Source organism: Macaca fascicularis, chromosome 16 (assembly GCF_037993035.2).
Source record: "Macaca fascicularis isolate 582-1 chromosome 16, T2T-MFA8v1.1".
Classification (NCBI taxonomy): domain Eukaryota; kingdom Metazoa; phylum Chordata; class Mammalia; order Primates; family Cercopithecidae; genus Macaca; species Macaca fascicularis.
Genome location: NC_088390.1, coordinates 35387070 through 35412725, shown reverse-complemented (window position 1 = coordinate 35412725; position 25656 = coordinate 35387070). Strand labels below are relative to the sequence as shown.

General features: G+C 39.1%; 1 protein-coding gene and 1 non-coding gene across 11 annotated transcripts in view; one reads left to right on the top strand and one right to left on the bottom strand.

Moving 5' to 3' along the window:
• The window catches only part of SSH2 (slingshot protein phosphatase 2), a 306013-nt gene that overhangs the window by 26142 nt on the left and 254215 nt on the right, over nt 1-25656 (top strand). The window lies entirely within an intron of this gene.
• Nucleotides 18911-19013, bottom strand: LOC123569643 (small nucleolar RNA U13). The gene has a single exon (XR_006693457.1). It is a non-coding gene; the product is annotated as a small nucleolar RNA U13 (small nucleolar RNA).

Here is a 25656-nt window from a genome sequence, read left to right as displayed (position 1 = left end):
TGTTTTTTGACTTTTTAATAATAGCATTCTGACTGGCATGAGATGGTTTCTCATTGTGGTTTTGATTTGCATTTCTTTAACAATGAGTTATGTTGAGCTTTTTTTCATATGTTTATTGGCCACATGTATGTCATCTTTTGAGAATTGTCTTTTTATGTCCTTTGCCCACTTTTTAAATGGGATTGTTTGTGTTTTTTCTTTTAAATTTGTTTAAGTTTCTTGTAGACTCTGGATATTAACCTTTATCAGATGGATAGATTGCAAAAATGTTCTCCCATTTTATGAGTTGTCTGTTCACTCTGATTATAGTTTATTTTGGTGCACAGAAGCACTTTAGTCAGATCCCATTTGTCAGTTTTTGCTTGTGTTGCACTTGCTTTTGGTGTTTTTGTCATGAAATTTTTGCCCATGCCTATGTCCTGAATGGTATTGCCTAGATTTTCTTCTAAGGTTTTTATACTTTTGGGTTTTACATATAAGTCTTTAATCTATCTTGAGTTAATTTTTGCATGTGGTGTAAGGAAGGGGTCCAATTTCAGTTTTCTGCATATGCCTAGCCAGTTCTTCCAGCACCGTTTATTAAATAGGAAGACCTTTCCTCATTGCTTGTTTTTGTCAGGTTAAGTTCAGATGGTTGTGTTACAGGATCTTTGGGGTGTCAATTTTCGGAAACCTCTGTGGCCAGTGGTGCCTTTGCCTGAGTTCTTGTCCATCCAGGAAGAATGAGATAGAATGAGGTGAAGGGTGAAGAAGATGAAGAGGAACTTTATTTAGTGTTAGAACTGCTCAGAGGAGACCCGCAGTGGGTAGCTCCCCTCTGTAGGCAGGCAGGTCATCCATTGAGTGTTCAGCTCTCAGCAGAGAGGGTAGCTCCTCTCTACAGCTGGTCATCCGGTTCGGTTGTCTGCTCAGCTCTGGCTGAGCCCAGGGCTTTTATGGGCCTCAGAAGTGAGGAAGTGCATGCAGATTGGCCCATGGGCAGTCCTGGAAAAGGCACCAGTTTCCACTCTGGTCCGTGGGACTGGCAGCCCAGCCCCCAGCCCACAGGCCCTCCCTGGCCTGAGGGAGGGACCTTACCAGGGACCCGCCCCCTTCCACCTGGAACTGTGTCTGCCTCCCACTGCTGTTCAGTGACACTCAGGCTCTCCTGACTTTACTCCGAGATCTGAGCAGTTGTGGACAGCAGGGAGAAGCCAGGCAGCAGGGGCAGGCACATCCGGGTTGAGGAGCGGTGGCTCCTGCCTCCTCCCAGCTCCCCAAAAGCACAAGGAGGCTCAATTCTACAGCTACAACTTGGGTGGCTGCAGCCTCACCCAGGAAGCAGGGTTCCTGCTTACTTCTTGGAGCATGCAGCCCCAGCCACACCTCCCTGCTGGGCAAGTAATGGCAGGCTGACTGGAGCAGTTGCCACCATCAATCCTGGGTGTGTGGTCTTATATCTGAGTTCTCTATTCTGTTCCATTGATCTATGTGTCTGTTCTTGTACCAGTGTTGTGCTGTTTTGGTTACTGTAGCCTTGTAGTATAGTTTGAAGTTGGGTGGTATAATGCCTCAGCTTTGTTCTTTTTGCTTGGGATTGTCTTGGCTATTCAGGCTCGTTTTTGGTTCCATATAAATTTTAAAATAGATTTTCTAATTCTATGAAGAATGTCAATGGTAGTTTAGTGGGAGTAGCATTGAATCTATTAATTACTTTATGTAATATGGCCATTTTAACGATATTGTTTCTTCCTATCTATCAGCATGGAATGTTTTTCCATTTGTTTCTATTCTCTCTGATTTCTTTGAGCAGTGGTTTGTAGTTCTCCTTGAAGAGGTCCTTCACTTCCCTTGTTAGCTGTATTTCTAGGCATTTTATTCTTTTTGTAGCAATTGTGAATTGGAGTTCATTCATGATTTAGCCCTGCTTGCCTGTTGTTGGTGTATAGGAATGCTAGCGATTTTTGCACATTAATTTTGTATCCTGAGACTTTGCTGAAGTTGCTTATCAACTTAAGAAGCTTTTGGGCTGAGACAATGGAGTTTTCTAGACATATGATCATGTCATCTGTAAACAAAAGTAATTTGACTTCCTGTCTTCCTATCTGAATACCTGTTATTTCTTTCTCTTGCCTGATTGCCTTGGCCAGAACTTCCAATACTATGTTGAATAGGAGTGGTAAGAGAAGGCATTCCTGTCTTGTGCCAGTTTTCAAGTGGAATGCTTCCAGCTTTTGCCCATTCAGTATGATATTGGCTGTGGATTTCTCATATATGGCTCTTATTATTTTGAGGTATGTTGCTTCAATACCTAGTTTATTGAGAGTTTTTAACATGAAGGGATTTTGAATTTTATCAAAGGCCTTTTCTTCATCCATTGAGAAAATCATGTGGTTTTTGTCTTTAGTTCTGTTTATGTGATGAGTCGCGTTTACTGATTCACATATGTTGAACCAACCTTGCATCCCAGGGATGAGGCCAACTTGATCATGGTGGATAAGCTTTTTGATGTGCTGCTGGATTCAGTTTGCCAGTATTTTATTGAGGATTTCTGCATCGATGTTCATCAAGGATGTTGGCCTGAAGTTTTCTTTTTTTGTTGTATCTCTGCCAGGTTTAGTCATCAGAATGATGCTGGCCTCATAGAATGAGTTAAGGAGGAGTCCTTCCTTTTCAATTTTTTGGAATAGTTTCAGTAGGAATGGTATCAGCTCTTCTTTGTACCTCTGGTAGAATTCAGCTGCGAATCCATCTGGTCCTGGGCTTTTTTTTAGTTGGTAGGCTATTTATTACTGCCTTAATTTCAGAACTCGTTATTGGTCTATTCAGGGATTCATTTTCTTCCTGGTTCAGTCTCAGGAGGGTGTATGTTGGACAATGTATTTATGCAAATGATGCAACATTTGTTTGGCATCTTTGGAGCTCCTTTTTCTGGCATTGTCTTCAGTTCTTTTAAATATTTCCAAAGGTAGCAAATCTTCCTTTGAAGGTGAATTTGATTTTTGGAAATAGCCAAAAATAACTTGTACCCATATTCGGTGAATATTAATTAATCAATCCCAAACATCTTAATTGAGTGTCTTTCATATTTCAGCCCCTAGGGGAAAAAGAGTAGAATAATCAGTTCCTGCTTTCAGAACTGTAGCGGAATGGTTGATACATAACACTGGGGCAGATGGCACATCAAAAGACTAAGGGATTTATCAGGGAGATGCAGAACAGAGAAGGAGCTCTCGGCCATGGAGAATTATTCACAAAATTAATAATTTTAGTAAAGGAAAGGCAGTAAAAATAGGCTTATCTATAAGTTAGTGAAATGACTTTTTTTTTTTTTTTTTTTGTAAATCATGCACTGGCTTAAACACAGTTTCCAAGCAGATATTCTGAAAATGCTTCAAGTTGTGGTATATCATACAACTTCTCAAAATGACTATTTGAAGAGAACTCATTTAAAAATACATATTCTGTTGTGTTGGTTAAAAAAGAAATATTAGTTTATTTTTAATTTATATATATTTTAATATATATTTGTACATATAAATATATATTAAATATATATTTTAAATATATTTTAAAAATATGTTTAAAATATATATTTTTAATATATAAATAAATATATATATATATATTTTTTTAAGTTGAGACAGAATTTTGCTCTTTGCCCAGGCTGAAATGCAGTGGCACCATCTTGGCTCGCTGCAGCCTCTACTTCCTGTGCTCAGGCAATTTTCCTGCTTCAGCCTCCTGGGTAGCTGGGACTACAGGCACCTGCCACCATGCCCAGCTAATTTTTGTATTTTTAGTAGAGTCAGGTTTTCACCATGGTGGCCAAGCTGGTCTTGAATTCCTGACCTCAAGTGATCTACCCACCTCGGCTTCCCAAAGTGTTCATATTACAGGTGTGAGCCACTGTGCCTGGACAGTTTATTATTTTATAACTTAAATTGAATTCTCTGCTTTTACCTTGAGATAGTCTCAAAAAGTATTCACCATGGAAAATTAATATAGAATTTGTCCATTTTTCCTACTTCTCCTAGATGCCTCTACGATCTCCTTTTTAAAAAATTTCTGGGCTAAAGAAGGCAAGAGTGTTCTTTCACAGCAAATATGGGGTAAGGGAGGGGCGAAGAGGCATATTAATAGTAAAATTGAAGAGTATTTTTAACCGCTTACTCTCAGAGACTGAGTAGTTAAAACTGGATACCTTTTTTTCCTAAAGGTATTAAAGATAAATGATAGAAACTGACCTCCAGAATGAAAAGACAAATTATTGAGGGTTTTTTTTTTTAAGGGCAACAGAAAGTAGATGATAGATAGGGTGAACTTATAATTTGCTATTCAAACCAGGATAATAATGGAATAAAAGGAATGCTAGTGATCATTTCACTGTGCAACAAGTGTTAACTAGGATGGGCAGACTAGGGCATATGGCTACCACAGTGATGAGGATTCTAGAAAACAATCTAAGGTGAACATTCAAGGGGTTGCTGTTTTAAAGTGGTTATGACACACTCATAACAAAGCTTGCTTTTATGCATCTATATGAGCTTGTATTTTACTTTGCAGTTGAGTAGAGACCTTACAGCATATCAAATGTGAATTTTGGAAATTAATTTTTAAGTTTCATGTATCATATCTTTCAGAAAGTAGTATACATTCATTGCCATTTCTGCCTTATTAGTTAAGGAATAGGTCAAGCTGCTATAAAAAAAGAGAGCCCATGGCCAGACAGGGTGATTTACGCCTGTAGTCCCAACACTTTGGAAGGCCAAGGTAGGAGGATCCCGTGAGGCCAGGAGTTCAAGACCAGCCTGGGCAAGAGATAGGAGACTCTGTCTCTACAAAAAAAAAAAAAATTAAAAATTAGCCAGGCATGGTGGCATGTGCCTATAGTCTTAGCTACTTGAGAGGCTGAGGTGAGAGGATCATTTGAGCCCAGGAGTTCGAAGCTGCATTGAGCTATGATCACATGCCATTGCATTCCAGCCTAGGTGACACAGAAAGACACTCTCTTAACAAGGAAGGAAGGAAGGAAAGGAGGAAGGAAGGGAGAAAGAAAGAAAAGGAAGGAAGGAGGGAGGGAGGAAGAGAGAGGGGAAGGAAGGAAGGAGCCTCAACACACTGAGACATATTAGTAAGATTAAAGTTCATTCTCTTTTAGCAGTTTAGAGGAGGAACCATTTCTTGTTAATCAGAGGTCAGAGAACGTCTGTGAAATGGGATGGTTAGACTCAACAAACCTATATTGTATTCATGAGCATATATTGCTGGATTTTCCTGAATATTCTAATGTTTGCCTTTTTGACTACTTAGAATTTTTACTTAAAATTTAGGTATGCCCACATCCTGTTATACTGTGAGGCTTTGCAACAGAGAAATACAACTTGTCACTTGTTTAGAAACAGGAATTTATCTTGATAGTGATTGAGTTTTATCCTAATCTAACTCTTAAGTAAAAAATTTCATCTTAGAGAGAAAACATTTTATTTAGAGTTTGTTCTAATTCTTTTGTAACTGCTTAAGTGAATTATTTATTCCTCTTTGTTCTCATAGAAATTATATAAATATATACATACACACATATATATATATCTTTATAGCATTACATTAGTATTTTTGTCACCCTGTCCCATTAGATTGAGGTCAGGAACCTTTCTTGTTCATTTTTTTAACCCCTTAGTGTCTGGAATATGATAAATAGGTAATAAATAGATGTCAGTGAAGAACTGTTAATTTCATTTAATTACAGACTTACTCATTACTAAAATAAGACAATTGTGGAGTTGATAATTTTACCTAAGCATATTGGATGAATTGCTTGTGTTTTGTAATATTAAATAGGTTGAGAATTAATATTTAAATGTATAGGCTGCATTTTACATATGATACATAGAAAATTTAAAGGATAGGATTAGAATATCATGTAATTAAACTCATGAAAAAGACCAGTGGGAACTAGCCAGCAATAAAGTGGATGGGAATGGGATTGAATGGACCATATAGATAGAAGAATGTATAAAATACATTTTATAATGTATTTTATAAAATACCAAAATACATTTAAAATAAAATATATTTTATAAAATACCAAAATCTACAGATGCCCAAGTCTGTGTTATAACATGGCATAGTATTTACATATAAGCTATGCAATATTTAAGATACCAAAATGTTTGGTGTATATATATTATATATATAATAATTTTATATAATACATTTTATAATGTATTTTATACATTTGAGCTGTAAATAAAATAGAATGTATAAAATACATCTATATATAAATAGAATGTATGAAAACATTAAAGCATAGCCGTTTGTAGAAATACATATGATTTTATGTGGTTGGAGTGGAGAGTATATGTCAGAGAAGGGGCATGATGGGAGATGAGACTAAAAAGGCTAGATCATGAAGAGCCTTATTTGATACCAGTTTGAATTTTGTCTTGAAAACCATGAGGAATATTGAAGAATTTAAGTATGATCAGATTTGCACATCTGAAGCTATATGGGGGGGTGGGGGCAGAGCTAGATGTATTTAATTACTTAATTGGGGGAAGGGGAAAGGATGGTAACTGAGAAGGAAGGGTCTAGAATATGGCTTCAGTGTTCCAGATTTAGGCATCTGGGTAGATAGTGGTTCCATACCCTGAGATAAAGAATACTGGGGCCAGTTTAAGTGGTGGAAGTGGGTGGTGAACATCTTGAGTTTGAGGTAAATAGTCCTTTGTAGCTGGAAGTTCTGCATCTGCAGATTCAACCAGTTGTGGATTGAAACTATTTGGGAAAACTCCAATAAAAATAACAATACCATAATACAAATAATACAAATTTAAAAAGTGTAACAGCTATTTACATAGTATTTACGTCGAAGTCATCTAGAGATGATTTAAAGTGTATAGGAGCATGCGCATAGCTTATATGCAAATACTATGCCATGTTATAACAGGGACTTGGGCAGCTGTGGATTTTGGTATCTGTAGGGGTCCTGGAATCAATCCCCTGTGGATACCAAGAGATGACTATATATAAAACAAGCAAAGGAAAGTCCCAAGCTGTATACATACATGTGTTACTCAGCAAGGAGATCTAGGCTAGAGAAAGAAAAAATGATAGTGACCATTTATTGAGCCTTTGCTTAAATATGTCAGGTACTGTGGCAGAAACTTTGTATATGTCATTTAGTACTTATGAGTTGTTATTATTTTATAAATTAGGAAACCAAGATCCAAGCTTACACAGTTAGTAAGTGGCAGAGAAACTTATAGGCTCTAAAGCTGTATTGAAGCCATGAGGATATGAATGAGATCACTTATGGAGAACGTAGCATGAGACAAGTGGAGAACGAAAAGGTGGCTAAGGTATGAGACGAGAGAGGCCTAAAGAAGGACTGTTGGGGAATGGAACATTTGGGAGGCTAATGAAGGAAAATCCTGCAAATAAGACTGAAAAAGAACATCAAGAGCAATGTTAACCCAAAATGTGTTTCCCAACTCAATTTGTTATGTAAAATAATTCTTTAAAAGGCATGGAAGAGTTCTGTAGTCAAGAAATTTGGGAAAACATTGGAGAACCTCATCTTGTAGAGTCACAATATACCTCAGTATGTTAAAGATCTGATAAAATCTGTAGTAAATGAAAATACTTAACTTTAATACCACATTTCCCAAAACTATTTGATCACGTACCCTTGTCATAGTCTCATTCCTGCTACTATAACAAAATACCACAGAAAGGGTAATTTATAAATAATAGAAATTTTATTTCTCACAGTTCTGGAGGCTGGGAAGTCCAAGACAAGGTGCCAGCAGATTTGGTGTATGGTGAAAGCCTTCTTGCTGCATCCTTATGTAGAAGGAGCAAATGCGGCCTCCTCATATAGCAAAAGGGGAAAAGGGGTGAACAGTTTTATGGCACTTCTTATATAAGGTCATTAATTCCATTCATGAGGGCTCTGTCCTCATGACTTACTCACTTCCTGAAGGCCCCACCTCTTAATACTATCATGTTGGTGATTAAGTTTCAGCATATGAATTTTGGGGGGATGCATTCAGACCATAGCAATTCTCCCCCACCCCCCCCCTTTTTTTTTTTTGCCTAAATTCCATTAACATTCCAGGACTAGGTACTCTAGTTAGGATGAAATTCAGGTGAGTGTGGCATCACAGACTAAGCAAAGAGGGAGTTTCAGGAAGGAAGTGTGCACTGTTGGGTCAGATGTATTGGGGAGGTCAAGAGAAGGAAGAGTAGAAAGTCATTTGACTTTGGCAATTAGGATACTAGTAACTTTTGTATTTCACCATAAATTCAAAATACACCAAAGCTTTGGTGGAGTGGGTGGTCAGAAGATCAGTTGCAGCAGGTTAGAAGGTAAATGAGTGGTGAGGAAAGGAAGGTAGCAAGTAGAGACTGTTCTTTTAAAACCTTGTATCAAGGAAAGAAGTAGCTAGAGGGAAATTTAGGGTGAGAGAAGGGCTCTTTTGGGTTATTTGGAAGAGATTTGAGAATATTTTTCTGCTGAGGAGAAGGAAGGGATCATTAGGAAAGAAAAGGGTACGGGAAGAGGGAATGATTCATGGAGCAAGATCCTGGAAGAAATGGGAGGAGAGAGGTTCCAGAGGACAGAGAGAGAGAGAGATTTGGAAGGTTGGATAGTATTGCACTGAGCTCTAGTACGGAAATGCCTTTAGGAATTTCTTTTCCTAGTAGGATTGTTTTTTGTTTTTGTGTTTGGGTCTACTTTTTATTTTATTTTAATTTACAAAAAAAAATTTTAAGCTAGTCAGTCATGGTCGAGACAATGTTAATGAACTTAACAGTGACCCACAACCTTCAGACCAACTTGGGTCTACTTTGTGTAGCTTTACTGAATCTTCCTCTTCATTGTCACAGTGGTGGCTGTTGACATTCCCTACTGTCGTTGTGCCTTCCTCTAGCAGCTCTTTACTTTTACTTTGCTGCTTCCTATCTGCTTCCAACTAGAAAACCAGGCTTTTCAGGAATTAAGAGTAAATAACCTGAAGGTCTAAAGAGCAACACCCTCATCCATACCAGGGAAGCAGTTTATAAACTTTGGGGCATCTTTTCTGTACTTAGAATTCCTTTAATAGGTGAGGTGGGGGTGGGGGCTGCTTTGGAAACTTTCAGATGTTTTTAATTTATATGTGTTTACTATTTAAAATGTTTGCTATTAGCCAAATGCTGTGGCACATGTCTATAGTCCCCAGCTACTTGGGAGACTATAAGGCAGGAGAATCACTTGAGCCCAAGGAGGTCAAGGCCAACCTGGGTAACAGAACAAGACCTTATCTCTTTAAAAAAAAAAAAAAAAAGAAAAGAAAAAAAGAAAGTCTGCTATTACTTCATTTGTGCACTTTTTTAAATTCTAAAAGCCATTTTCCTAATTTTATAAAGCCTCTTAGTAGTAGATATCTTCAGCTATATATTGTTTATACAAAATCTCTTCAGTTTGTAGATGGGTTTTAACTAGAATCTGGAAAGTTAATGGGCTAGTCAGAACATAAGGTTCTGACTTATAACCATAAAATTGTGCAAGATTAAATATTCTTGGTACCAGGTAATCATGGTGTGGTCTGTACTGAGACCTTTTGATTTATAGTGGGTCACTGTATAATGATGCAGTTCTGCTCTGTAGTTTTTTAGCTAATTATGTTTCTTTTGTCTATAATTGAATAGTCCTTTTGGTCAAATGAGAAGTCTGGACATTCTGCAGTTACATTTAGTCTGCTCTTCACATGTCAGAAGTTTGAAGCCTATTTTGTTTTCTTTTTCTGTTACTAGCACATAATATTCAACATTTTAGAATTTAGAATTTATTTAGGGCTCTCGAGCTGCTTGCTTGAGCCTGCTTTCACTGTGGAGTGTACTTTTGTTTCAATAAACCTGTGCCTTTGTTGCTTCTTTTGTTACTTTGAAAAAAAAATAATTTATTTAGAAGTGAAGGCTAAATCTGATGGGTTTTGTCTAGATAACAGTGCAGAGAAATATTTGTAGTAAATGTGGTTGCTAACCATCTGCACTAGATTCATGTGGGGACTTAAGCAGAGCAGATTTGTGGGTTTCATCTCTGCCCCACTCAGTCTTTCTTGAGATAGTCAGGACTGTGTGTGTTTTTAACAGGCTCTTGGGTGATTCTGTTAAGCACTAACATATGAAAAGTACTGGTGCAGGGAATCCAGTCTGTGATTAGGCCTGATCCAGGCTGGTCCTTACACTGACTGTAGCTAAAGTGTCCATGGTTAAAATCCAAATCAGAGGAGTGTGTGTCCAGGTGCTTCTCACAGGCTGGGTGTGGTGGCTCATGCCTGTAATCCCAGCACTTTGGGAGGCTGAGGCAGTCGGATCACAAGGTCAAGAGATCAAGACCATCCTGGCCAACATGATGAAAACCCGTCTCTACTAAAAATACAAAAATTGGCTGGGCGTAGTGGCATGTGCCTATAGTCCCAGCTACTCGGGAGGCTGAGGCAGGAAAATTGCTTGAACATGGGAGGCAGAGGTTGCAGTGAGCCAAGAACGTGCCACTGCATTCCAGCCTGGTGACAGAGTAAACAGCTTTAGTGAAATATAATTCAAATACTATACAGTTAATACATTAGTTTTGGTATATTCACAGATATATGCACCCAACACCACAGTTTTTGAAAATTTTCATCACCTGAGAAAGAAACCCCTTTATCTATGACCACTCTATCCCACCTAACCCCCCGCCCAATCCTAAGCAAACACTAATCTCTGTCTCTATAAATTCCCTATTCTGGACTTGCCTATGAATGGGATCATATGTTGTCTTTGTGACTGGCTTCTTTCAGTTAGCATGTTTTCAAGGCTTATCCATGCCATAGCCTGTGTTAGCACTTCATTCCTTTTTATGGCCAAATAATAATAGTGTTTTATCCTTTCATCCATTGATGACATTTAAGTTGTTTCTGTCTTTTGGCTATTATGAATGATGCTGTACACATCTGTGTACAAGTTTCTGTATGGACATATGTTTTCATTTCTCTTGGGCATATACCTAGGAGAGGGATTGCTAGAGCATATGATAACTCTTTTTAACTCATGAACTGCCAGATGGTTTTCCACAGCAGCTGCACCATTTTACATTCCCACCAGCAGTGTATGAGGGCTCTGATTACTCCACATCCTGATCAATACTTGTTGTTACCTGACTTCAGATTCTAGCCATTCTTGTGAATATGAAGTATTATCTCATTGCAGTGTGGGTTTGCATTTTCCTAATGGTTAGTGATGTTGAACGTCTTTTCATGTGCTCACTGGCCACTTCCTCACATAAGAAATATCTATTCAGATCTTTTGCCTGTGTTTTATTTTTGTAATTTAAAAATTTTTTAGAGACTGGGGTCTTGCTCTGTTGCCTAGGCTGGAGTGTAGTGAAACAGTCACAGCTCACTGCAGCCTCACACTCCTGGGCTCAAGCCATCCTCCTGCCCCAGTCTTGGTGTCTGATCTCATACCTGGCTGTTTTGTTTTTGTTTTTGTTTTTGTTTTGGTAGAAATGGGGCCTCACTGTGTTGCCCAGGCTGGCCTTTGCTCATTTTTAAATTGGACTGTTTGTCTTTTTATTATTGAGTTGTAAGAGTTCTTTGTGTATTCCAGATACAAGTCCCATGTCAGATAAGTAATTTGCAAATATTTTATCCCATTCTGTGGGTTGTCTTTTTTCTTTCTTTATGGTGTACTCTGAAGCACGAAAGTTTTAAATTTGATGAAGTTCAGTGTACCTATTTTTGTTGTTGTTGTTCATGCTTTTGGTGTCATATCTAAGAATTCTTTGGCAAATCCTACATCATGAAGATTTACCCGTTTTCTTCTGAGAGTTTTTTGGTTTTTTGTCTGTTTCTTTTGAGACAGTCTCTCTCTGTCACCCAGGCTGGAGTGCAGTGGCACGATCTCAGCTCACTGCAACCTCTGCCTCCCAGGTTCAAGCAATTCTTCTGCCTCAGCCTCCCAAGTAGCTAGGATTACAGGCATGTGCCACCATGCCCAGCGAATTTTTGTATTTTAGTAGAGCCGGGGTTTTACCATGTTGGCCAGGCTGGTTTCGAACTCCTGACCTCAAGTGATCCACCTGCCTTGGCCTCCCAAAGTGCTGGGATTACAGGTGTGAGCCACCATGCCCAGACTCTTCTGAAAGTTTTATGGTTTTTCTCTTACATTTAGGCCTTTGATCCATTTTGAGTAAATTTTTGTATATGGTATTTGTTTGCATGTGGCTTTGCAGGTGTCTCAGCACCATTTTTTTTTTTTTTAGAAAACTAAACTCAAATTTTATATACAATGCCTTTAATTTTATTTTAAATTAGAAACATAGTAGTCTCTCTGTCTCTTTTTTTTTTTTTTTGAAGACAGGGTCTCACTCTGTCACCTAGGCTGGAGTGAAGTGGCACTGTCATGGCTTAATGCAGCCTCAACCTCCCGAGCTCAAATGATCCTCCTACCTCAGCCTCCTGAGTAGCTGGGTCTACAGGAATGTGCCACCATGCCTGGCTTTTTTCTTTTTTTTTTTTTTTACGTTTTTTGTAGAGATGTGATTTTGCCATGTTACCCAGGCTGGTCTCAGACTCCTGGCCTAAAGTGATCCTCCCACCTCAGACTCTCAAAGTGCTGGGATTACAGGCATGAGCCACTGCACCTGGCTGTCACTTTCTTTATACTGACTTTTTCTACTGTTTGTATGGTTAAGGTTGCTGTTAATTCTGTAGAAATATAAACCATCAAAATATTTGGTCTATAACAATTACTAGATTTTTGCTTTGCACTTACATGGATTCCATCCCAGAGAGTTGTCGAGTTTCCAAGCTGTCCATGCTATGGCACTAAGTCTCATATATAAAACTCCAACTCTGCTTTCTCCAACTCTGCTTTCTTGGGATTTCAGTGGGAAAGAAATAAAATGCCTGATTCTCTCCAAATCTCCTTCCAGCCATTCCATGGAACCATAAAGATTCCCCAGTCTTAGGCTTTGTGATTTTAGGCTTTTTCTCACCACTATCTGTTAGTTTCCATGGTAGAGTCAAGTGCCGTCTCTGGTTCAGCACAGTTTCTTTCTGGGGGTAGGGTAGACGGGACAGGGTCTTACTCTTGTCGGTCAGGCTGGAACGCAGTGGCATGACTATGGCTCACTGCAGCCTCAACCTTCTGGGCTCAAGTAATTCTCGTGCCTCAGTCTCCCGAGTAGCTGGGACTATAGGCATGCACCACTATGCCTGGCTAACTTTTAAATTTTTTTGTAGAAATGAGATCTCACTACATTGCCCAGGCTGGTCTCGAATTCCTGGGCTTAAGTGATCCTCCTGTATTGGCCTCCCAAAGTGCTGGGATTGCAGTTTAGTCACCACACCTGGCCTCAGCATAGTTTCTTTCATAATCTTCACATATACTAATCTGTAAAACCTTTATTGTGTTCTGTAAGGTCATCTTAGTTTTTATAAAAGATAAAGAAATGTTTTCTTCACATTAAATTACATTAAAAGAAGCTGAAATCATTTATTTTCTAAAATTAATATTTAGTAATGGCATTCCCTAATCTGAACTGCAGAAGACCATTTAAAAGTAGGTCTGTTCGCTCTACTATGTATATTCTACTATGATGACTAGGTTTCTTCTCTTTAAAGAGAAAGAAATAAGAACAACCAACATTGGCTTACTCTGTGCTAGGCACTATTCTGAGCTCTTTATCAATATGATCTGATTCAGTCCTGACAACCACCCTCTTAAGATGTGTACTATTACCATCCTCATTTTACAGATGAGGAAATTGAGGCACAGATAAGGGGTAGGACAGGATTAGAATCCAGGCAATCTGACTTCAGAGCCCCTTGTCTTAAAAGCACATACCAAAAATTGGCCTGCCTTACCCTTCTTGTCTTAAACTCCAATCTTGAATTCCATGTCATTTTTGATGGGTCTGGGAAATAGGACCTAGGAAATACACCTAAAGTGCTCTGTTTTGTTTTTGTTTATTCTTACTAAATCTCAAGTTTATCCTCTATTAATCCTCACTAAATAATTTCATAATTACAATATCTAAGATGTACAAAAATTTCTATGCCTGCTCCAAGATTTTTTTTTATTGTATTCTATGCTAATAGCTTGCTTTTATAACACTACTACTGATCTCAGGTATTAAGTTGTTAACAAAATATCCTCTATAGGGATATAATTAAGTAAAATAGGTGGCCCCAAAGTAGTATAAGCTGCATGATGTTGAAGAAATTACATTGGCTCGATAAGAGAGCCATTCATCTGGCTTTGCTACCACTTAACTCTGGCTCTGGTTAATCTTTTCATCTTTCTAGTCCTGGTTTTCTTATCTGAGAAAAAAATCTTTTTTTTTTTTTTTTTTTTTTTTTTTTGAGACAGAGTCTCGCTGTGTCTCCCAGGCTGGAGTGCAGTGGCGTGATCTCGGCTCACTGCAAGCTCCGCCTCCCGGGTTCACGCCATTCTCCCGCCTCAGCCTCCCAAGTAGCTGAGACTACAGGCGCCCGCCACCACGCCCGGCTAGTTTTTTGTATTTTTAGTAGAGACGGGGTTTCACCATGTTAGCCAGGATAGTCTCGATCTCCTGACCTCGTGATCCACCTGCCTCGGCCTCCCAAAGTGCTGGGATTACAGGCTTGAGCCACCGCGCCCGGCCGAGAAAAAAATATTTAATCTCTAAGGTCCTGTCCAGCTTTAGTGCTTAAAGATACTATATACTCTTGGTAAAGTGTCTTCAGAACTGTGTAATAGAGGTTGAAGGAGCACTATAATTGGTGATTAACATTCAGCCCCTTGTTACTTATGCAACTTTCTGCAGCGGGTTTGAATTTCTCCCCAGAAAATGGGTTATCTTCTATCACATCATCAGTCTGCAAATTTTTCAAGCTTTTTTTTGTTTTGTTTTTTGAAACGGAGTCTTGCTCTGTCGCCCAGGCTGGAGTGCAGTGGCATGATCTTGGCTCACTGCAACCTCTGCCACCTGGGTTCAAGCAATTCTCCTGTCTCAGCCTCCCAAGTAGCTGGGACTACAGGTGCACGCCACCATGCCTGGCTAATTTTTGTGTTTTTAGTAGGGAGGGGGTTTCACCATATTGGTCAAGCTGGTCCCAGACTCCTGACCTCAGGTGGTCCACCCACCTCAGCCTCCCAAAGTGCTGGGATTACAGGCGTGAGCCACGGCACCCGGCCGTTTTCCAAACTTTTATGCTCTGCTTCTTCTTGAACACTTTGCCACTTAGAAATTTCTTCCACCAGATACCTAAATCATCTCTCTCAAGTTCAAAGTTCCACAGAACTCTGTGGCAGGGGCAAAATGCCACCAGTCTCTTTGCTAAAACATAGCAAGAACACCTTTGCTCCAGTTTCCAAGTTCCTCATCTCCATCTGAGACCACCTCAGCCTGGACCTTATTGTCCATATCGCTATCAGCATTTTGGTCAAAGCCATTCAACAAGTCTCTAGGAAGTTACAAACTTTTCCATATCTTCCTGTCTTCTGAGCCCTCCAAATCTCTAGGAAGTTTCAAACTTCCCCACATTTTCCTGTCTTCTTCCGGGTCCTTGAAACTGTTCCAACCTCTGCCTGTTACTCAGTTCCAAAGTTGCTTCCACATTTTCAGGTACCTTTACAGCAGTGCCCCACTACCTGCTACCAGTTTACTGTATTAGTCTGTTCTCACGCTGCTAATAAAGACATACCCGAGACTGGGTAATTTATAAAGGAAAGAGTTTTAATGCACTCACAGTTCCACGTGGCTGGGGAGGCCTCACAATCATGGCGGAAGAATAAGGAAGAGCAAAAGGACATCTTACATGGTGGCAGGCGAGAGACCATTTGCAGGGGAACTCCCTTTATAAAACCATTAGATCTTGTGAGACTTGCTATCACCGGAACAGCACAGGAAAAACCTGCCTCCATGATTGAATTACTTCCCACTGGCTCCCCCCATGACATGTGGGAATTATGGGAGCTACAATTCAAGATGAGATTTAGGTGGGTGCACAGCCAAACCATATCAGTAAGCATGATTGATTAATTGGTCACTGGTAACTGACTCAATCTCCACTCCTCTGGTTACATGATGGAGCTGAAAATTCCAACCTTCTAATCAAGGATTGGTGTTTCTGGTGACTAGCTCCCACCCTAAAGCTATCTAGGGGCCAGCCAAGAGACACTTCCTTAGAACAAAAGATGCTTCTATCACTCTTATCACTCAGGAGATTCCAAGGGTTTTAGGAGCTCTGTGTCAGGAACTGGGGGAAAAGACCTGATCTTTCTTTTCTTTTCTTTTCTTTTCTTTTTCCTTTCCTTTCCTTTCCTTTTCTTTCCCCTTCCCCTTCCCCTTCCTCTTCCCCTTCCCCTTCCCCTTTCCCTTTCCCTTCCTTTCCTTTCCTTTCCTTTCCTCCCTTCTTTCTTTCTTTCTTTCTTTCTTTCTTTCTTTCTTTCTTTCTTTCTTTCTTTCTTTCTTTCTTTCTCTCTTTCTTTCCTTCCTTCCTTCCTTCCTTCCTTCCTTCCTTTCCTTCCTTTCCCTCCTTCCTTTCCTTCCTTTCCTTCCTTTCCTTCCTTCCTTCCTTTCTTATGATACCACAGCAAGAAATCCCACTCTTTGGTTAATAAGAGTTAAAAGTTAGTATCTGCTTGATAGAAAAAAAGCATAATACTCAATAGGTTGCATAAGACTTGGTGAGAAGAAAGAGGAAGAACAGCAAAAACATGGAAGCCAAAGACACTTGGATAAGTGTAAATGAATTCAGTACTCTAGATAATAAAGCACATGATGAATTCAGTACTCTAGATAATAAAGCATGTGATGGGAGAAAAAGGGAGGTGCTAGATTAGAAAACTTGGTAGGCAAGAGCCAAGACCTTGGAGGCTTTTTATGCCTTGGTAAGAAATTTAAATTTAAATGTTAGCCTGTACTTAAGCTTTACATTGCATCAGAATAAGTTGAAAAATATGTAAAAATGCAGATTGACCCAGGAATATGCATGTTTAGAAACATCCACAAGTAACCCTGACACAAGAAATACTGCTTTTGGCAGTGAGGAACGTAAAAGTTTTATGTAGAGATGTAAGGTTAGAGTTACAATTTAGAGTGGATTGTTTCAGTTGCCAAGTCCTAGAACTAACATAGGCTGAAACTGAGGCAATTGTGGTTGGGATAGACAGGATGAGATAGATTAGAGAAATATATAAAAAGTAAAGTGGTAGAGGCCCGATGATGGATTATGAGGTGAAATAAAGATAGAAGACTGGTTAACTCTTGAAGACTTTGAGCTTGGTTGGGCTGAGTAGATGGCAGATGATATTAACAAAAATACAAGAAGTAAAGCTTTGGTGGGAAGATGAGTTCAGTTGTGGACCAGCTGAGGTACGTAATCCTGTGGAATATGTTAGCAAACATGTTCCAATTAGGCAGTAAGATATCCAAGAAGACCAGTGATGAAAATATCCTAAAGTAATGTTTGCAGTTTCTTGAAGCTGTGAGAGAGATGACATCACCGAAGGAATGCCCATGGAGACAGATGCCAAGGACAGAACCCTGAAAGCCCCCATATGTAAGGGGTAAAAGTAGAAAAGGAGAATTTGACAGACTGAAAGGAGCAATCAGAAAGCAATTTGTGGAAGACCAGTAGAAAATAGTGTGCCAAAAGTTTTAGGAAAAAATCAATGGTCCAATTCTGTCAAATGCAACTGAGAAATTCGATAATACAAAGAAAAGTGTTATGAGTTGGTAGTGTGGAAGCCACCTGTGACTTTGGCTAGAGTAGTTTCAGTGGAGAGGTGGGACAGAGAAGCCTGATTGAGGTAGGTTGAAGAAAAATTGATCAAACAGAAATAGTGAATATAAGCCAGGTGTAGTGGCTCACACCTGTAATCCCAGCACTTTTGGAAACCAAGGCGGGAGGATTGCTTGAGCCCAGGAGTTCGAGACCAGCCTGGGCAACATAGTAAGAACCTCTCTCTCTCTCTCTCTCTCTAAGTATATATATATATATACACACACACACACACACATATATATATACACACACATATATATGTAAAGAAACAGTGACAATAGAGTATTCATTTTCATAAGAGTTCTCATGAGTAGAAGGAGAAAAAGGATTATATCTAGATGGAGGAATGCAAGGTCAAATATTTTTCTTGTTTTTAAAGTATGCAGTAGTCTTGAAAATGTTTCTGTGCTAAAGGAAATGAACCAAAGTAATGGCAGTGGGAAAGAGATAGAAGATAAAAGTGAGACAGGAGATCATTGATAGGAACAGGTCTCAGGGGACTGGTCTAAAACACTAAATAAGGAGTTAGTCTGGTAAAGGAGAAGTTAGGCTGGCCAGGAAGAGAATTAACTCATCCTCTGTGACTTAAATATCTATTTCCTGTTATAATTTAACCTTACTATAAAGGATGACATTCCCATTCTTTACTCCAGGAGAACTTATAAAGTGTATCCAATGTGCAGTTTTATCAATTTGTCTTGCATAGATAAAAATTTATATTTATATACAGTATAACTTATATTTGGATATTACAGTATGTCATGTAATTTAGTTAAGACTAATCTGTTGCCCTGACTACTATAGAGATTAGCAAAAACCTTTCTTCAGAAAGGATAATGTGTCTTCTGTGTCTTTTAAAATTCTTTCTTCTTTTTACAGCTGTTAAGCACATAGTGGGCCCTCAATAAAATGACACCTAACATAGGATTTGGAAGATGTGTGAATTACAAAGATATAGCCCAAAATATAAAATGTACTCATTCAGAGTTTAAATTCTTTGAACTTATTAACTCTAAAAATTAATACCAGTTTTTAATAGGTGCCTTTTACCATACCAGAATTCAACTTGTCACTAAGCATAACAGTGTTTTTTTCTTTTTTCTTTTCTATTTTATTTCTTTTCACATCAGACAGTTAATGTGCTGATATTGAAACAAGGTTTAAAGGAGGCACATCTCACACAAAGCATGAAAACCCAGTCATCATGCTTATGAACCACAAAAGGATTCCTAGGCATAAGAATATGGTTTGGCCATTAAGAAAAAAATTGGACTGGGCATGGTGGCTCATGCCTTTAATAACAGCAGTTTGAGAGGCTGAGGCGAGAGGATCGCTTGAACTTAGGAGTTCAAAACCAGCCTGAGTAACATAGTGACACCCTGTCTCTACAAAAAAATTTTTGAAAGGAAAAAAATTGTCTTTGACGATAACTTGGTAGACTTCCAGCTGGGAGCATCTTTATTTTATTTTATTTTATTTTATTTGTATTTATTTATTTATTTATTTATTATTTTTGAGATGGAGTTCTGCTCTTTTGCCCAGGCTAGAGTGCAGTGGTGTGATCTCAGCTCACTGCAACCTCCACCTCGCGGGTTCAAGCGATCCTCCTGCCTGAGTCTCCTGAGTAGCTGGGATTAGAGGTGCCCGCCACTGCGCCCAGCTAATTTTTGTAGTTTTAGTAGAGACGAGGTTTCACCATTTTGACCAGGCTGGTCTCAAACTCCTGACCTTGTGATCCACCTGCCTCGGCCTCCCAAAGTGCTGGGATTACAGGAGTGAGCCACTGCGCCTGGCCAGCATCTTTATTTAAAAGCATGTATTGTGAAGCTCCATGTGAGAATAGAATGCTACCTTGAGTATATAGTGAGGTGCAGGGAAAAGTCCAGGCTACTGTCTTAAGGCCAGTTATAAATCCTTGATGATTTCAAATTTGTTGGATTCTTTTGATGGTGATGATAGTGGGAGAAAGAAATGTGCACATCAAAAGGGATTTACTAGAGAAAAAGCTGTGAACTTTTGAAAGGTTTTTGATAAGTGTGCCAAATTGCTTTCTAGAAAAGTTGTATTAGTTTACACTTCCATCAGTAATAGCAGTGAGTATGCTCCAGACATCATTTTCCAAATATCAAAAATTACATTCTCATTTTAGAAGAAGTTAAGACTGGCATTGTATAATAGGACAGCTATGTATCAATCTTTGTATATCCCTGAAGCTTTCAGCCATTGAGTTCTGTAACCAAATGACTTCCTGTACATCTTAAGAAGCAAATAATGCAGTTTTTTCCTCAATTGAAATGTTTGGAGATGTTTGTTTGTTTGTTTTTCTCATTGAAGCCTGTAAAGTTTGAGTTCATTTTAAAGTTTTGGGGAAATTTTCAAGTTCTGATTTCATCTCCCCAGTGTACTTTTCATAATTATTTCATTTTGTTAATAAAGTAGGGCCAGGTATGGTGGTGGGCCAGGTGCAGTGGCTCACACCTGTAATCCCAGCACTGTGGTAGGCTAAGGCGGGCAGATCACGAGGTCAGGAGTTCAAGACCAGCCTGGCCAACATGGTGAAACCCCCATCTCTACTAAAAATACAAAAATTACGTGGGTGCGGTGGCAGGCGCCTATAATCCTAGCTACTCGAGAGGCTGAGGCAGGAGAATTGCTTGAACCTGGGAGGCAGAGGTTGCAGTGAGCCAAGATTGTGCCACTGCACTCCAGCCTGGGTGACAGAGCAAGACTCTGTCTTAGGAAAAACAAAGAGAGAAAGAAAGAGAGAGAGAGAGAAAAAGAAAGAAAGAAAAGAAAAAGCAAGAGAGAGAGAAAGAAAAAGAAAGAGAGGAAGAAAAAGGAAGGGAGGGAGGGAGGGAGGGAGGGAGGAAGGAAAGAAGGAAGAAAGGAAGGAAAGAAGGAAGGAAGGAAGGAAGGAAGGAAGGAAGGAAGGAAGGAAGGAAGGAAGGAAGGAAGGAAGGAAGGAAAATAGGCACTACAGATTGTTCACAATTCCCTAACTGCATTTAATATAAGGATTTTTATTTCTCCTTTTCACTGAAAAACTATCCTACTATTCTTTGGTGGCCAACTGATCACAAACTTATTTTATAGCTACTATAACTGAGGTTTGGGAAATCTTCAATACGTCACATGTACAGATGCTGGCAGTGTATCAAATTCTAGTTTCTAATCTTTAGTTCTTTAAAAAGTCTTTAGTCACTTTGTTATTCTTACATTTCATTTGTGATAATTGGTTAACATGTTTGTATTTGAAGGCATTAATCACAATTTAGAATATATAATGGGCACATAGATACTACTCCGTATCTTTTAGATTTCCTTATACTTATGAAAGATGTTATTCAGAATTCAATATGTTCATTTTAGTTTGATATAAATATTTTTCTGGAAAGAAAGAATGGAGCCATAAATGAATTGTTATGGGATATACTGTTTGGTCCTTTGGGCTCAAGGCTTAATATTAATAAAAAGACCCCGGAACTGAGCCAGGAATCCCCCAATTAGGTCTAGCCCTAATTGGCTTTGTAACCATGAGCAAATTCATTTATCTTTGTATCTTTATAAAATGTCCTACACAAAAAATGTTATTTTTATGAAAGTATTACTCAAATATGAGGTAGTGTTCTTAGGGAGAAGAAAAAACCTTTGCCTTTGAGAATTGGGATGGAAGGGAAGTAAGTTTCTTAACTAATTCAGCCTGTACTATTGGAGAAGGCAGCACAGTGTAAAGCAAGAGTCAGAATTCATTTGCTTGCCAAAGCCAGGCGGGGAGCATGAATATATGAATTGGGCCTATATAAGACTTAGGGAATTGTTGGAGTCTCTGTATATCTCTTGTCTAAAAATCAGATTAATTAAAAATACATACCATGAAAGTTATACAGAACAGTTCTACAGGGAGTATTCTTCCTGTAAGCTTCCAGTTTTCAACCTCTGGTTTAAAGGAGAAATGGGCCCGGTGTGTTGGCTCATGCCTGTAATCCCAGGCCAAGGCAGTTGAGTTGCTGGAGTGCAGGATTTCGAGACCAGCCTAGGCAACATAGCTTGAGACCAGCATCGGCAACATATTTCATCTCTACAAAAAGTAGAAAAATTAGCTGGGCGTGGTGATGCGTGCCTGTAGCCCTAGCTACACGACAGACTGAGGTGAATCACTTGAGCCTGGAGGGTCTAGCCTGCAGTGAGCTGTGATTGTGTCACTGCACTCTATCCTGTATACTGTTCAGCAGAGTGCCCAACATGTAGTAGGCACTCAATGATGTTTGATGGCCAGCTAGCTAAATGGATAATGGATGGATGGATGGATGGATGGATGGATAATCGAATGAATGACTAGAAGGCTCTTCATCCTAGCAGCATGTGTATATAGTATATGGAGTTGTCTTTGCAATTGGTTTGCTCTTATTTTTGAGTCTTATGAGCAAAATATTTTTTTTTTTTTTTTGAGACGGAGTCTCGCTCTGTCGCCCAGGCTGGAGTGCAGTGGCGCAATCTCGGCTCACTGCAAGCTCCGCCTCCCGGGCTCACGCCATTCTCCTGCCTCAGCCTCCCGAGTAGCTGGGACTACAGGCGCCCGCCCCTGCGCCCTGCTAATTTTTTCTATTTTTAGTAGAGACGGGGTTTCACCATGGTCTCGATCTCCTGACCTTGTGATCCGCCCGCCTCCGCCTCCCAAAGTGCTGGGATTACAGGCGTGAGCCACCATGCCCGGCCAAGCAAAATATTTTATAACAAATTTTTGAAAACATCTTTTATCTTTTTAACATTCTAGTCTCTTACATCTTTAGGTGTCAAAATTTAGTATGCCCAACATTAAATTTGTGGCAATGCTTTCCCCAGCTTAATTTTCATGAGCTTTGACTGGGATTTGGAAACATTGCATCTTGTTTTGATGATTTTCTGACCGACTGGAAGCCTCAAATGGATGTCACATGCTGTTAGAGCAGACTTCGCAAAGAAAAAGACAGTTGATCTTCTTTCAGGTGGTCTGTTCTCTCTCAGGTTAGGTTTTGTTTGATTTGGGGAGTATTTATTAACTTTAGGGAAGAGTTGTATTTTCTTTCTAATATCCATTTGTTCACAATAACACCTAGTAGGCATTCAGTTCATATTGGAATGAATGAGAAAATGAGCAGCACATCAATTGTAACAAATGTACCACTTTGATAGGAGATGTTGATAATGGGTGAGGCTATATGCATGTGTGGAGGCAGGGGCTGTATAGGAAATCTGTCCACCTTCTGTTCAATTTTGCTGTGAACCTAAAACTTCTCTAAAAAATAAAGTTTATTTAAAAAAAAAAAAAAAACAACAGAAAGCACTGTAGAGAAGTGGAAACAGCATGAGCCTCTGAATAAGAAAAACCTGTTTAAATACTGATTCTGCCTCTTATACTTATCACTCATCTTGGATAGATAACATGGCTGAGTCCGTGTATATCTGTAATATGGAAATGATAATACTTAAACTATATTACGGATTTTCAGTATTCTTAGTTTAAAATAGGTCAACATTCTGATTTTTTTGTTTGGAAAATATGGTCATGATATTTCAGCTCTTGGACTTTTTACCATGAAATTTTAAAACCATATGCTTCTGGACACATTTAAAAAAATAAAATGTACAGAAAAGAGATGTGGGGGGAAGTCATATAATTTAGCCACCAATTTGTGCAGTTTGTATAATTGTGACAAATAACACAATGCTGTATTTGTTAAGTTTTCCTGTGATTGACTTCAGAATATCAATGAATCTTGAACCAGACTTTTTCTGTTATTCACTTGCTGCTTTGAGCTTGTTTCTCTGCCTATCCATTTTTTATGTAGCTCAGAAAATTAAACAATTGAGATCTTGAGTTTCGTATTATACCATTAATTTGCTTATTACAATCATAGCATAGTATATTTAGTAGGACACAGCTGGATTTTCTTTTTGTTGCATATGCCTTATGGTAATACTATGACTAGTAACTCATTATTTAATATGGAATATCTACAATAGTGGAAATCTAGAAGAAATATGAGTGCTGAATAAGGTAATAAGGGAGATTTGTAGTCTATACTTATTTCATCTTTGCTTCCATCTATTTCTCCAATTGTTTTTTTAAAATCTTCATCCATTGATTGATTTATTCTAAACATATATTTTGAACATCAACTATATGTCACACACTGTGCTAGGCAGTAAGTATGCACTGATGAATAAACCAGGCATAATTTCCTCATGAAGCTTGCTTTATCTGTAGCAGTAGATGGAGTTTCGCTCTTGTTACCCAGGCTGGAGTGCAATGGCGCGATTTCGGTTCACTGCAACCTCTGCCTCCCGGGTTCAAGCCATTCTCCTGCCTCAGCCTCCCGAGTAGCTGGGATTACAGGCATGTGCCACCACACGCAGATAATTTTGTATTTTTAGTAGACACGGGGTTTCTCTATGTTGGTCAGGCTGGTCTCGCACTCCTGAACTCAGGCGATCCACCCTCCTTGGCCTCCCAAAGTGCTGGAATTACAGGCATGAGCCACCGTGCCCGGCCTCTTTGTTCTTTTAAAATATACAATTATTACTGACTGTAGTCACCCTGTTTTGCTCTCTTCCAGATAAAGTCTTGCTCTGTCACCTAGGCTGGAGTGCAGTGGCGTGATCTTGGCTCACTGCAGCCTTGACCTCCTGGACTCAGGCAATCCTCCCACCTCAGCCTCCCAAGTAGCTGGGACTACAGGCATAAGCCACCATGCCTGGCTAATTTTTTAATGTTTTGTAAAGATAGGGTCTCAATATGTTGCCCAGGCTGGTCTTAAACTCCTGGACTCAAGCAGTCTGCCTAATTCCCAAAGTGCTGGGATTACAGGTGTGAACCACCCTGCTCAGCCAAATACTAGGTCTTATTCATTCTGGGTTTTTTTTTTTTTTTTTTTTTTTGTACCCATTAACCATCCCTACCTCCCCTTCACCTCTCTGCTACTCTTCCCAGCCTGTTAACCATCCTTCTCTATCTCCATGAGTTCAATTGTTTTGATTTTTAGATCCATAAATAAATGAGAATACAAGATGTTTGTCTTTCTGTGCCTGGCTTATTTCGCTTAAAGTAATGACCTCCGGTTTCATCCATGTTGTTGCAAATGACAGAATCTCATTTTTTAAATGACTGAATAGTACTCCATTGTATATAAGGGCCACATTTTCTTTATCCATTCATCTGTTGATAGACACTTAGGTTGCTTCCAGATCTTGGCTATTGTAGATAGTGCCGCAATAAACATAGGAGTACAGATACCTCTTTGATATACTGATTTCTTTTCTTTTGGGTATCTACTGAGCAGTGGGATTGCTGGATCATATGGTAGCTCTATTTTTAGTTTTTTAAGGAACCTCCAAACTATTCTCTATAGTGGTTGTATTAATTTACATTCCCATCAGCAGTTTACAAGGGTTCCCTTTTTTCCACATCCTCACCAGCATGCATTATTGTCTGTCTTTTGGATAAAAGCCATTTTATCTGGGCTGAGATGATATCTCATTGTAGTTTTGATTTGCATTTCTCTGATGATCAGTGACGTTGAGTACCTTTTCACGTGCCTGTTTGCCATTTGTATGTCTTCTTTTGAGAAATGTCTGTCAAGTCTTTTGCCCATTTTTTAATTGGATTATTAGACTTTTTTTCCTGTAGAGTTGTTTGGAGCTCCTTATGTGTTCTAGTTATTAATCCCTCGTCAGATGGGTAGTTTACATGTATTTTCTTCCATTTTGTAGCTTGTCTCTTCACTTTGTTGATTGTTTTCTTTGCTGTGCAGAAGTTTTTTACCTTGATGTGATCCCATTTGTCCATTTTTACTTGGGTTGCCTGTACTTGTGGGGTATTACTCAAGAAATC